Source organism: Pogonomyrmex barbatus, unplaced genomic scaffold, assembly GCF_055798465.1.
Source record: "Pogonomyrmex barbatus isolate J1 unplaced genomic scaffold, ASM5579846v1 scaffold7, whole genome shotgun sequence".
NCBI classification, from domain to species: domain Eukaryota; kingdom Metazoa; phylum Arthropoda; class Insecta; order Hymenoptera; family Formicidae; genus Pogonomyrmex; species Pogonomyrmex barbatus.
Genome location: NW_028297171.1, coordinates 5895287 through 5911285, shown reverse-complemented (window position 1 = coordinate 5911285; position 15999 = coordinate 5895287).

Here is a 15999-nt window from a genome sequence, read left to right as displayed (position 1 = left end):
AATCCTTCTATTTCACTGGTATGTACAGCATAGTATAGTTTTATCTTTAAATTATCTACAAAATATATTTACATTATTTGATAGAGAATAGGACCCGGCAAAAGTCTTATGCGTCTAATAATCTTTTTATTTTTGAATTTATTATTTATATAAATTCGAAAGAGTTGCTTATGTTGCCATTATGTGTTGTTAATTTTAATGGACTTGTAACGTATTGGTTCAAAATCACAGTGAAAGTTCTTCTTTAATAAATCAATAATTAAGTTAATGATACCGATTATTCCCTTCCGTGAGAAATTTTTTTACGAAAAATATCATCTTAGCCAGAATTATCCAGCCAGTGATTGATCGTCGATTTATTAAACGGAAGAATTTTAGTTTTAGTTTTGAATCGTTATGTTAAGTGCATTAAAAATAACGGTACATATTTGGAGATATCAGCAATTATTTTAAATTTATAAATAAATAAATTCAAAAATAAAAATGTTATTAGTGTCTAATATCTTTCCCTGCCGAGTATTAACTGTTTTTATATGTTATTAAACGCATTTTATATATATATATATATATATATATATAGAGAGAGAGAGAGAGAGAGAGAGAGAGAGAGAGAGAGACTTTTTGCATTATTTGTATTTTGAAATGTGATAGATGCAGATTTATTTTAAAAAGATTATATTCTGTTTTCATTAAATTACATTTTCAAAAGCATAATTTAAAAGAATATTCAATAGCGTATAATGTTATTACACAGTGTCTCTATCAACATTTTTGAAAAATTATATATATGTTATATATTTTTTAGCATTAAAAATTTGTGAGTAGCATTAGACTGGTATTTGCACATATCTCAAAGAAAAGACATTCAGGGAGAGAGGATTAATATATTTAATATCCGAGAAAGATAAATATTAATAATCGACTTCACTTCATAATATTTCACACCTAACTAAATCACACGAAAGCTAATCGTTCATTAGCTTGACTAAAATACCATGGCAAAATGTATTGATACAAATCGAGATGTAACTGGAAAATTACATGATATAGTTGTATTAAGATATTTGGAGTTTTTTCGAAAGCGTTACACAAGTATTGCTGAGACCATATATATGTCAGACTTCGCTAAACTTGACACAGTCGCTGGCACGCCTAATCCAAAATATGTTATTAGAAATATGCTAATAAACTTTTTGAGATCTGTATATGATATTTATAAACAACCTGAACGCCTACATAAACTTACTTTCACGTTTCATGATAAACGTGGAAATTTATATAAATTCGAATTTTCTAATGACATGTTTTTCAATGAAGATATTTTGATTCTGTGTTTTATACATTTAATAACTTATCATTCTTCCTATTTTATGTGTGATACAGTGCAAATTCTGAAGGCGGTATTAGAAAATAAGTACGACATAATAAAACATTCTGATGCATTGTCAAATAACTTACAATGTAAAGTGGAAGAACAAGTTACATTTAATAGTATAGCATACACTTATCCAAGTATATCATTAGATATGACTACTCATCTTAAATTTTTGGGATACTATTTTCAGTCATTTTCAGAGTTTGACGTTCCTAAACAATTTTTTTATTTTCCGATTTCTCTATATTTACCTTTATTAAAAGAATATCCCCCTATTGCGATGTGCATGCTTGTTTTACTTTATAGAATGAATCATGAACCTAATAATGAATATATTTCATTATATGATGTGTACTGTAATGTGCGTAAGAATTTCGTATCTACATTATTTCCTGAACGTATGAAAATTGAATATTGCGAAAAATGGAAAATTATAATTAAAGATGAAGGTATACATAAGTATTCTCCAAATATTGTAGCATATCGTCAAAAAGCTAAAGACTTAATAGCAAACATAAGATCAAATGATCCAGACTTAAAACGTATACTTTCCATGATATAGCTACCTGTGCAATTTTTTTCTGTGTTAATGGCATGATTTTATTAACGTTACATTGCTTAATATTTGCAAAGACAATTCAGGACTAATAAAAAGTGTATTTGTATTACAATATTTAAAAAATAAGAGTTTGATATATGAATGTATCTTTATTGTATCAAATTTTTTTATTTAATTTACTCATGAACACATAACTTCAGTAATCGTTCAGTATCTTTCAATATGAACATATTAATTTATCGCACATTATATACGTTATTATCATGGGCGTATCCAGGACTTTTTTTTAATTTAATAATTACAATCTGTAAATTTGCAATTTAATTTTTAATTTAGGATTATTTTTCTATACATATATAGAATTATATATATGCATATATATTTATATAGTATATATATATATATATATTTATTTATTATTTACATGCATATTTACACATATTATTAAATTATTTAATAATATTATTTATCTATAAATAATAATTAATAAAGTACTTAAAAAATTAAATGCAAATTTAATTATTTTTATGTGTAAGAATATTTCCTCATTTTCTTTAAAAACATAGATTATTTTAATATTGGATATTGTTAAATTATGTTGTTAAAAATATTATATTTTGTATAAGAATATTAATGGTAATAATAATATTATACATAATATTATTTAAATATAACATTAGTAGTATTAGATAATATTAGATGTAACAATCTTAAAATCATCTATTATTTTTTAAACATATTCTTAGCTTGAGATAATATTATGTAATTGCCATTAAAAAAAATCAAATAATTAATTTATGTGATACATTTACATTTTTAAAAATAGCATACATATATGTATATATTATGCATATATGTTATTTTTTTGTATATTAGATTTCTTAAAATACATGACGCAGATGTATATCTTAGTAATATTTTACATAATTTTATCGATTAGAATTGCATATATGTATATTATATCTACAATTTTAATCATACTGATTATATGTATATACATATTCAAATTATACATATATTGTTACAGGATACTCATTATATGTATATATATATAATATTATATGTATAAAAGTCAAATTTAAATTATACATGTATGTATAATTTGAATTTGACTTTTCATTATTAATTTTACATATTTCTTGCAATATAAAAATAGAAAACAAAAATGAAATGCTTCTAATATTTTTATTAATCTTTTAATAATTTTAATTTTTCGTATATTTATGCATAATATTAATGCTTTATGGTATTTCATTAACGACATTAATACGATACTCATTGTAGACATAATTTTCAATAAATAATGTAATTATTACTGTTTTTATCATGTAATTATTATTATAAATTTGTTTTAATGTACATGTATAGTTCATTGTCCTTTAACATATGTATTTTTAAAATCATAAATTCCTTTACAGTTTTTATAAATATTTGTTATATGCAATTTATTTAGACAACATTTTTATTAATATTATCATTAGATAATAATCAAAATTTTTAACGTTGTTTTTTAAATGTTAAAGTAATCTGTCATAGAAATAGACAAGAATATGTAGATAATGACATATTGAAAATGCTTTCTGCCGAGTTTTCTACATATAGACTTGATATATACAGGCATGTAACACATATACGTGTATAAATACGAAGGACATGTATGTACACATACACATACATTTATCCGTTTACGCTCTTATTCTAAATAGAACGTTGGGTTCAACATAATAGAGAGGAAGAGAGACAATTATTAGTTGTATAATACTGTTCTCTGATCTTTTTTCTTAATATTTCCATCAATTATACAATTAAATAAAATAATTTGTGTTTCAAATTCAAAAGCATTTTCTAACGATGTCTAAGGAAGTCTAATCTCACTAGTAAGTACAGCATAACAACAAAAAGTTTTCATTACTAATTATTCAGAAATTTAATTTGCATTATTAGTATTTCAAAATGTGATAAATTCAAATTCATCGAAAAAACACATCTCGTTTCTTATTCTTTTTTTATATTTTATAAACCCGACGCGATGTTTAACAATAATCGCATGCAAAAAAGTGTCTTAACTGATATTTATGAAAAAAAAAACAAATTTATTTTATTGTACATACATGTTTTTCAGCAGATAAATGCGTGAAACTGGTATTTTCATAGCTTCAGAGAAGATATATTCAGGAAAACAGAAGATTCATGGGATAAATAATTCGAGAAAAATTAATTTTGTAACATACGGTTTTTAATCAATTAGTTTTTCAACACGAAAGTTAGGTGTTTACTAACTTAACTTGAAAGTGTGAAGATGAAAACTCGTGTAGTCCGAGATATAACTGAAAAACATGATATACGTTTATTAAAGCAATTACGTGCTTTTCAGAATTATTATTCAACTGTCCGCGAGATAACTTATTTACTAAACTTCGCCAATCTTGAAACATTTGATAATGAGATTAATCCAAAACATATTATTCGGGATACAATGATAATATATATGCGTACCGCATGTAATATCTTTAAAAAACGTCCTTTGGAAACACTTATTTTCATGTATCTCGACAAAAATAAAATCGTACGCAAATTCAAATTTTCTAACAATATGCCGTTTAATGATGATATCACAATTCTATGTTTTCTATATTATAAAATAGATAGTCCTTCTTATAGAAGCGAAATAATGCAGCTCTTGATATCACTAATGAAAAATAAATACGGAATAGAATTTGGAATAGAAATAAATAGGAATATATTTCGGCAGTCCACACTACGGGAAAATTCTCTCACATTGCGTAATGTAGTCTTGTCTTACCCGAGTATAATGTTTGATATGATGGGCTGTGTCACAACTGTTGACAGGTCTCTACATGATGAATTTCCTAATATTCCTAAAATGTTTTTTTTCACCGTAATTTATAAACTTTTCCCCGCAAAATGTAAAGATAGACCTCTCGCAATGCAATTGATTACGACACTTATTGAAAACGATGAAGTTATTGAATTTAGAAGTAATTTAGGTTTAGCAGAGATTTCATTACAAGAGGCAATGTCTTCATTTTTTATATTCTATATTGAAGAATTCTTTCCTGAACGTTTGAAAATAGAACTTTGCGAAAAGTGGAAGATTGTGATTAAAGAGGGAGATATATATAAATATGCACCTTGTTTTGCAGCATATCGTCAAAAAGCTAAAATGATGATAGCAGAAAAAAGACTGAACGATCTGGACTTACATTATATACTTCAAATAACATAATTACCAATGCAATTTCTATTATTACTATAGGCATGATCAATTAATGTCATATTTTTAATATCCGCAACAATAATTCACGATTAATAAACAATATATTCATTTTGCATTATTTAGACAGAAGAATCTTTTTTGACAATTTTTTTATTATATTAAACTATATTATTATTTGAACTCATGACACGCGCCAGTATTTCAACGTAAGCTTATATATATATATTTGATATACGACTTATACAAATTATTAGTATATAATGTATTTGTCTTGCGATATTTAGGAAATAATAATTTGTCTTTTAACACTTTTATATTATCTTTGTTTTATCAAATTATATAATTATTTGATATGTTAATGATACTTACTAGAAAAAGAAATCTGTATATTCTGTATAGTCTGTATATCTGCTATTCCTTACATAGTAGTCTTTTATTATAATAGTGATTTATTTTTTTTTTTCATTTATATTAAGAATGTATATGATGTATATAGATAAGATAATTTTGATTGAATGAAATTTATTTGGATTAAATTATTTGGAATAAATTTTATATTGATTATTCTAATTGATTGAATTTTATTATTATTTGTAAGAATTGTATTATCCTTACATAGTAGAAAAAAAATATTTTTATACAAAGATATACATTATGTTATATATAAAAATTATATTGAAAATGTTCAAATTTTTTATTATCTAAGAAATATCTGCATTTATATTCAATACAGCTCAGAAATATGTACATATTTGTTTTTTTTTTTAGATATATATATCAAAATTCTCAATATTAAAAAAAAAAAAAAGCTGAATATATTCAATAAAATTTTCATGCAATTTTTATATTTTTTTAAAGAAATATAACATACTTTTCCAAATCTTTCTTAGACTTCATATGCTGCTAAGATATGTTTATAATTATCTATTGATGTTTATATAAATTAATTTTAAAATTATATATGTTATGTATAAGACAACATTTCTTACATAATAAATATAATAATATCTGAAAATATAGATCAATATATTTTTATACTTTATTATTTGTCTCAAAAGCTAATTTACAAATGTTACTTAAGCTTAAAATCAATATATTGATTAATAATTTTTTTCAATATATTTATATTTTTATATTTTTTGACACTTAAGATTTGTATGCTATTTTTTGTATACACTGAAATTTTTGTAAGTACGTAACTTGTGATTGTATTTGCTCTTGCATAATTAAACTTGTAATTACATATACAATCAAAGAATTTTATGAAAAATGTATTAAATATATATATATATATATATATATATATATATATATATACTTAAATTCGACATTTCATTAGCATTGTACACGTTTTGTAATACTTAAATATTTGTAACACTATTGTAATAATATAAATATACAAAAAGAAAATTTTTATAGTAGCAGTATAATAGGTTTCTGTTTATTAATTCTTTTGCATAATTTCATTAATCATATTAATACAATAATGATTGTAAATTATAATATTTGATATACAATAATTGCCAATAATTTATCCTATAGTATAACTTATTGGGTATATTTCAACTTTTTGTACTTGAGACTTCAAACATACATAATTTAATATTTTATCATTATATTGATTCTTTAAAATTACTGTGAAATACATGCAATGCGAAACTTACGAGTCGTAATTGGCAATTTGATTTAATAGATCAATTGTTCAGCATAACAATTTTCTAAAAATTTCATCTAAAAATTTCATTGATCTACAGATCAATTTTATAAATATGTATATTAGAAAGTTTTTCGAACCGATTTTGAGAAATATTTATATACTTTATTTTGTCTATTTTGAAGGAAAGAAATAGAAATGTCGCTACTACCATGGAAATATTGATATGAAGTATAAAGTATGCATAGAAATAAAAAATCCACAGAAGACACAATTTGAAGAAAAAAAGCTATTGCAGATAATAGATAGAACGTGGTGATTTGAGAAAGAACACAGTGATCTCTTCGTTAATTGATCCAAAACCAGATTTAATAAAAATGAGTTGTACGCTCCGAGACGTAACAGGAAATTTGCACTAGTTTGCTATAATGCAAGAATTGAACAAATTATTAAAAAAAAATACGCAACGATACGATATCTGTAAATTTTTTTACAGATAGAGCGCTTTATTGTGATTCTAAAAGATTTAGTCCAAGAGATATTATGTATTATATGGAGGAGCAGTAATAAAAACTGAGATTAATTCGTGAGCGCCCTAGCCTCTTGAAAGTGTTTACTTTTATATACAAAAGAAATGCAAAAATATTCAAACTTAAGCTTTCGAGTTTTATGGATTTTCACATAAATGTCCTAATAATATGTTATATGAATCATGTATTTTGTAAACGTTATTCATATGCAGAATGTGAGATAATACGGACCTTAACAGACATAATGAAATAAAAATATGATATCGAAACTGTCATCATCATCATCATCATCATCATCATCAAAGAGCTCTTTTTTGTCTACTGCTAGACATGAACCTCTCTCTCAACCTATCTATCTAAGGTTAGAGAACTTTAGCCATTACCCTGTCACGCTGGCCAGTGCGGATTGATAGGGGGATCCATTGTTCCTATTGCTCGTATTCGAGCATGGTGATCTCTCTCATATACTTGTGGTGCGCACGATGATTATATACAAGCATATGGAACCTACAGTTTAACGCTGGTTTCGAACGGCAAATTTTTGGCAGTATAAAATTCAGTAAAAATAGAAAAATTTAATAAGAAAGAAAAAAACATCATAATAGCATATAATAATAAAATTTATATTACTCGATACAGTAACAAAAATTGTTATTGTTCAGTCGGAATATTTATCCGATAAAATCTGAATTTATGAAGATCCCTCCACCACCCCCGCTACTTTTGATCGGCGATCCTCTTTTTTTACACATATTTTAAATTGTTTTAATATTTTTTACTTATATACAATTAATTGTTTAGTATCGAATAATACAATACAATATTAATTATGAATATATAATCATATAAGATACAATAATAAGATAAAAATACAAAACGCAAAATAGGACAGAATACAATAATCGAGTATCAATAATATAATAATTATATATTTTTTACTTTTATTCTATTTTATTATTATGTTATATAATATTTTGTATAGTATCGTATATTATATAGAAAATCATTTCATGATCATCATTTCAGTAATAGAATACAACAAATATAAAAAATGTATAATTAATACAAAATAAGCACTTTTATTATTTAATTTATTTATAAAATGTTTAGCAACGCAAATTACAAATAAAGTATTTTAAAATATGTATAACACAAAAATCATTCTTCTACAGAGCTGTCACCATCATATTAACATACGGCCATTACTTACGATTTATCATTAATTATAAAATTGTAATTACAGATTGTATTACGAGTTTCAAGTAGCGTAAAACGCAGTCAAAAGAATTGTTAATAATAAATATAATTAATGATAAATATAATTATTAATAAGTATAATTAACAAGTATAGTTATTATATATAAAATATTATATTATTATTATATTATATTATATATAAAAATAACCATATGATTGCCACATTTTATGAGCGATAACTGATTCGACAATCTGAATGAATTAAAATCGCTTCACCGAATAGTACATTGGTTAATACAGTTAGGTTAGTAAAGTCAATACAGGAAAGAATAATTTTTGGATAAAGAGTGATCTTAGCGGCCTAGCTTTTTTATCGGATTCTATGAAATCAATCCGCAAAGAGAAATTAAATAATTTGCCAAATGTCAGCAAACACTTATAACATTTCTAAAATATTGAAAGAGCGGACATCAATTTTTGTAAACGAGACGGTAATATTTGATAGTTGTATAACACCAAATCATATCAATATTTAATACATTTTTTTATTAAACAGAGCATTACAATTAATTACTAATTCTATATTTATATGAGAAAATTTAAAATAAAAATTGTTCAAATTTATTAACGAGACTTTTTGATATTAAAAATCAGTTACTATATTTTGAGCAAAATTTTTGAAATAATTTTTAAAGCAAAGAATTAATAAAAACATTAATCATTTATCAAATATTATTAAATACATTATTAATTTTAGGACTATTAGTTTACAGACTTTTGTGTTATTTACATCATTATTACATATATTTTATCTATATATCTTTATATCTTTATATATTATATCTATATATCTTTATATCTTTTATGTTTCATATAATGTATATAATTGTTATCAGTATCCAATAATTATTTCATACACATAAACACAATTCGCGTTTATCGCAAATAATGAAAATAAATGATAGAAAAATTTCTATTTTTTTTAATGTAACATTTTCAATCAATACTGATAACAATCATTTATATATTTAGTATAACTTATTTACATTTTTAATATATTATTTACTTATTTACATTTTTAATTTATATTATTTACAATTATCATTTTACATAAAAGATACATCAATTTTTACAATTCTTTGATTATAATAATACCGCAATCTATATTATTACAGTATCCTATGTATTTCTCCATTAATTTAAATTTTTGCTATTAAACAAATCAATTTATTCAACCGAGAATATATTTAAAGAACAGAATGTAATAGATAGCATTTTTATATATATTATGAATTTATATAAATTCAGAAAAGAAAATTATTAAGCGTTTAAGATGCGAACCGAATAATGCCATTTACTACATTTTGTTCTTTTTACAATTGTCATTTTGAGCAGATTTACAAATTTTTAATTTTTAAATTATTCTATTTACCCGAATTTTTTAATACTCCTACCTACCCGATTGGAGACTCATCAATTTTGAAATTATAATAATGTTGTTATTTATTTATATAACATTTTTACAGTTTAATTTTTATATAGATTTATATCCCTACTTATTTTATCCCGTGTTGCTTTTCTCAATTAAAACTTAATAATTAACATTTTATAGATTTACCAAAATTTAATTTTTAATTTATAATATTTTTTTTATTTACCCGAATTTTTTCCTACCTATCTGTATTATTTTTTAATTAACGTTTCAATAATTACATTTAAATAAAATTAAATATATTTATCACAGAATTACTAATTTTTAAATAAAAAAATTTTAAAATTATAACTTATAAATTATATCTTATGCTCTTTGCTTTAATTCTTTCCCACCAGAATTCTTACCCACCCGAATTTTCATAATGTTTCTATTCGCGAAATTTAATAAAATCTCTATCTACCCATCAATTTTTTCCTTAACCGAATCCTTCTATTTTTTGCTGGCTAATCCAGCACAGGGATTCCTAACCGCGATCATTTAGATGGGAAATATATTCAGGAAAGCAATATTTTAATATTTACAAATCTATAGTTCAGATAAATGGCATTTGATCATTCCGCCCTCCCAATTATGCAATGCAATCGCACGTATATATAAAATCTTTATAAATCACTCATTTTTATTTATTTAGTATACGGACTAATCTTTTGTGATTCTTCAGGCCAGATTAGACCTACCTTTCGTTGCTCCTGGCCACGTTGCTCCATCGTCGATTTTAGTCAGAAATTCTGGCCGTATAGCCAGAGATTCAGGCCACATATAGCCAGAGATAAGAAAGGAGATATACTCTTTTAATACCGGCTTATCAATGTTGACAGATTTTGTTCGATTTTTACGCGCACGACGGTCAAATCATGTCGATCACGAGGGCCATTCAACATTAATAATAAAATATGAAATCTATGATAATAATTTTTAAAGTTAATATAATAATAATATCGCATGTTTGCGTAATACGCGTAATTAATCTTCGACTCAAAAAAAATTCGATTTCATATTATAAAGAGAATTTAAGAAAGTTGAATAATAAAAATATTACATAAAAAGAGAAAAATGATTGTAATCTAATTAGTAGAAATATGATAGAATATGATTATTATCTAATTAGTAACATGTATTCAAATAAAAAGAAAAAAATCTAAGGCCCATCTTACTCGTCGATATTATTCGCGTAATCAAAATTATTTAAATCTTACCACGAATCAGGTGAGAACGATATAAAAGATTAAAATGAATGACGTGAGATTCGAGCGAGATAATAAATTTCTCGCATGCTAATATTACGCAATATACAATTTTACAAATTATGATATCAATATAAATTTTAAATATTAGATATTGTATCTATATAATTCATCAAATACAGTAATATGAATAATAATAAATTTAATAAATAATGTAAGTGAAAAAATATGATATGTTAACTATACTTATATTAAATTAGGATTTAAATTAAAACTTGCAAAGATTTTAACATAAAATAATGTATTTTAAATAAAAGCAAATTAATAATTTCAATCATCAATTTATATTCCGCGAGACAAAATATTTATTGAATCTCACGTCATATTAAATCAAATTTTGCTTTATCTTACGTAAAGCCAAGTTATTAATTAATATAGATGGATTAATATAGATTAAACATGATTAGGATCAAATCGGCACGTTTGTATAATTTATTATTAATGTTCGCTAAACATTCACTTATGTTTAATGATATATTTTATTAAAAAATTTCTAAATTTCATATATACATTTATATACTATGTATATCTTTTATGCACCGATTTAAATATTTAATCCTGGTAATAAAATATAAGAAGAGGAAAGATAATAAAAAATACACATAATATAGTCATTTATATTCTTATTACACATAAATATAACATATGACTCTCTTTTCATTTCAACCCTCACGACACATGCCCAAACGTCATAGGCACCAGCACGACGCGGTTTCCAGGCCGCTAGGATTCACGGATCCAAACAACAACGTCAGCCCGGCGCACTGGACTTCGTAAAGCCAGGACACCTGACAAACCTTCTCTGCAAGGGCACGTTTCCTCCGGAAGGCGAGAGTACATGCCTACTCTCAAACTACTTTAAGCCTCCTTTGGGCAGCTTGCAGTATAAACGCAATAGAGATTTCCCGAAGGTCTCGTACGCCTAGAATGTGGGCTCAGAATAGATCGGAGGATCGTGACCTCCAGTTAATTCCTGCCCCGACTGGGCTGTTGGTCTAGTGTGCTCAGTCTAGGATAGTCCTAGACACAATGCCCAATCGATTCAGACAGTGGCGATTGGGCTTCGAAGATTATTATGGTTTTTAAGCCATAGTAATCCAGCTTAGAGAGTCATAGTTATACCATTTATATTTTTGTATTCACATTGAAAAATATATATCATAAAAGTATTTAAAATAAAAATTTAATGTCTTTGAAGAATACTAATTTAAGTGAATTTTTTACGCGGTTTTATGCCATTTCTATTATTGTTAAATCTTTATTTCGAAAATTTAATGAATTCCATATATTAATATTTTCAAAAAAATACTTAATAAAATAAACTCTATTATTTTTAAATTATCTATATTACTTTATATGTATTTAATAATTTAATTTCTTAAAACAATTAAATTATTTTACCTTTCTTGAGATTACTTAATAACTTTCAATCAATTAATACATCTCGCAATTGAAATGCGAAAAACAATTTAAAATAATGAAATATTGAATATACTTGTCCGTTCGATATAATGAACTTTCATTCTTTATGTCTGAGCATAATAATACAACACATAACAATACAACACATAAATAAATAGTCATACCAGGATTAAATATACACCCTAAACTGTTTAAATTTATCCATTTTAGGGCAACGAATCTGTGAAAATACATCCAACTGCAATACTTTTATAATAAATACATAAAAATAATCTAATATAAATATCACAAATTTGTTACCCCAGTATAAAAAATTTATCACTCACCGACCCGATGCGTAACAGCGGAGTGAATCTGCAACGTAGCTACGATGATTCTGTAACACACAAACAGAATACTCAAATTATAGCAGCGCTCGAAACAATAGATATTTTAAAAAGTAATTCTTACACGTAAATCTATTTATTTTTCTACTATATATATTTATTAAAATAATTATACAATTTTTTAAAAAAGATCTTTATAGAAATAAATTCGTATGAAACTTTAAATTTTTTGCTTTTCTTTTCGGAATTATAAATTTTAAATTATTGAAATTTAATGATCTAAATAAATAAGAAAACAATTAATTTAATATTGACCAGAAATATATATTTACCGCAAGGTTGCTCCGCCGGTGCCCGATGCCTCTCCTAGGCCTCCTCCTCCTCTCAAGGTGTCGGGTCGTCGGATGTCCTCGCAGCACAGGACACTCGCAAAAAACACTCGCGAATTATTATAATCGCGCGCGGACTAACTTTCGATAAAAGTCTTTCGCGCGATATTACGGCACTCCGCGTTTAGCTACCCGTGAAAATATCAAGTTCTGTCGGTCCAGTCAGCACCCGAGTCGGTGAGCTTTTCGGGACACACGGTAACTCTTCAAGCAAAGGCTAGGACCGAAGCGGAAGAAGACGAATCGACTGACTTGAATCCGACATCTCTTGTTTCTTAGAAATCACGTCTAAAATTGACTCAACCATCGCATAGCCAACGGTTCAGGTCGAATCACCAGGGCGGATACCATACACGTGATATCAAAAGTCACCCGGGCTATCGAGAAGGCTGGTAGATGTGACGAGAGAGAAGGTACTCACCGCCGATGCCTAACAATCTAGACAATCGGACAACTGGGATCCAGCCTCTCGGCACACGCAATAACCGCCCGAACTAAGCTCTGATCGAGTCAGATTAAACGCGATTTGTTTAGCAAGGGGAAGGGTAAGGTATTAAGGAAGGGAAGATAAAGGTCGTTGGCGATTAAATAATCGCAAGCGCCACATAGGAGCCCTTTCACGACTCGTGGCAATGTTGTGTTGAAAATGAAAAATAGTCCGAGCGCTCCAGACTAATACGCGCTTATATAATCGCGTAAATCAGTGCGTGAAATGCACGCGCCACATATGAGCCCTTTCACGACTCGTGGCAATGCTGTATCGAAAATAAAAAATCAAGAGAAACGACGAAAACAAGTCAGCCGATTGAAATCTTGCCGCTTGAGACCGAACCACTTGTCAAAGACAGAGCGTGTTCTCAATCAGCCGTTTAATGCAATTTGCAACTGTGCGAAACACAACACATCAAGCGGTAGCGAGTGCGTGTAACATTCACAGCCGGCATCACCAGTGCCGCGGCGCACGTGGCGTGAAGACGTAGCCGACTACGCCTCAATGAGATCCCGCGCTCCCTGCACCCCTTGACAGTGCGACTCGACCGGCTCGAACTATGGTATTTGTCAAACGGGCCCTCGCAGGGTGAGGAAAAGTCTGTTAGACCGATCACTTATACGGCACTCCCGAAGCAAACGCGCGACGCGACGAACTGGCTGCAGTTCGTTCATTCACAATTAAATGCGGCGGCGGAATGTCGGTTTAAAACCGACGATTAATGCGTGAAACGCATTAATCAAGTTTGCCACATAAGAGCCATTTCATGACTCGTAGCTATGCTGTGTTAGTATATTATTATTAACATTAATATTACTTAATGTTAATATTAATGTTATTAATAACAGTGCAACGGGTACTGTTAGCTTCTTCGTCTTTGGGATACATATCTAAGTAGCACAAATTAATCGGCAAATCATTTTGCCGACTAATAGTACCGCTTAGATAATCCCTCGGAATACTGAGCCCCTCTGCCACGTCAAGGCCGTACCCATTAGAGGGGTATTTTTTACAAAAAGTTGTGAATTTCAAAGAAATAAGTCGCGAAATATATATATATATATATATATATATATATATAAAATCTTGTTATATAATCGTCATTTCGATATACTTGATACGAATTGTGAATGATATCGATAAGCATTTATTATTGCATAAGATATTATTTCATAAGATATAACAATGTTTAGTTTAAAGAAATGCGAAGAAATGCGGAGCGACGCGCACCACGACTTATCCGTACGAACGCCGGTGAATGAATGGTAGCACGTGAACCATTTATAAATACGACTCGCCCTATGTACACAATGGAACGCGCTACGCGCCGTATATAAACATTTCTCAAGGCTATACCATCAATGATCTGACTACGACGAAATATTCAACAATATTACAAACAATATCTGAGTTACACGAAACTACATCTTTTATGCCCGATTTCATCAACGCAGATTAATTTTAATCTCGATCTAACTTATTCTTCATCTTTTTCTCTAATTCTAAGAATTAGATGGAATCGGGCATTAGTAACCGAATATTAAATAATGTGTGTATATATTTTATTAGAGAGTATCGTTTCGATATGCTTGTAAATCATTAATTTATCAATTCATTCACTCACTTAAATCCGCGTGGAATGTCGATTAAAAATCGATGACTATTGCGTATGTTATTAATATTATCGTTTGATAATATGATATTAATGTTATTAATAATATATTAATAATATACGCAATAGTCGTCGATTTTTAATTGACATTCTACTGCTGATTTAAGTGAATAAATAAGTGAATAAATAAACTGCAGCCAGATTAATGATTCATAAATATATCAAAGCGATAACTCTCTAATGAAATAAATACATACATTATTTAATGTTCGATTATTTTATGTTCGCTATAGTATATATGTAAATTAGATATTATTTGTAATATTGAATTATTAATAATGATGCAATGGATACTGTTGGCTTCTTCGTCTTTGGGGTACAGAACCCCTCGGAATACTCAGCCCCTCCGCCACGTCAAGGCCGTACCCCATCGGAGGGATTATCATTTACAAAAAGTCATAAATTTCA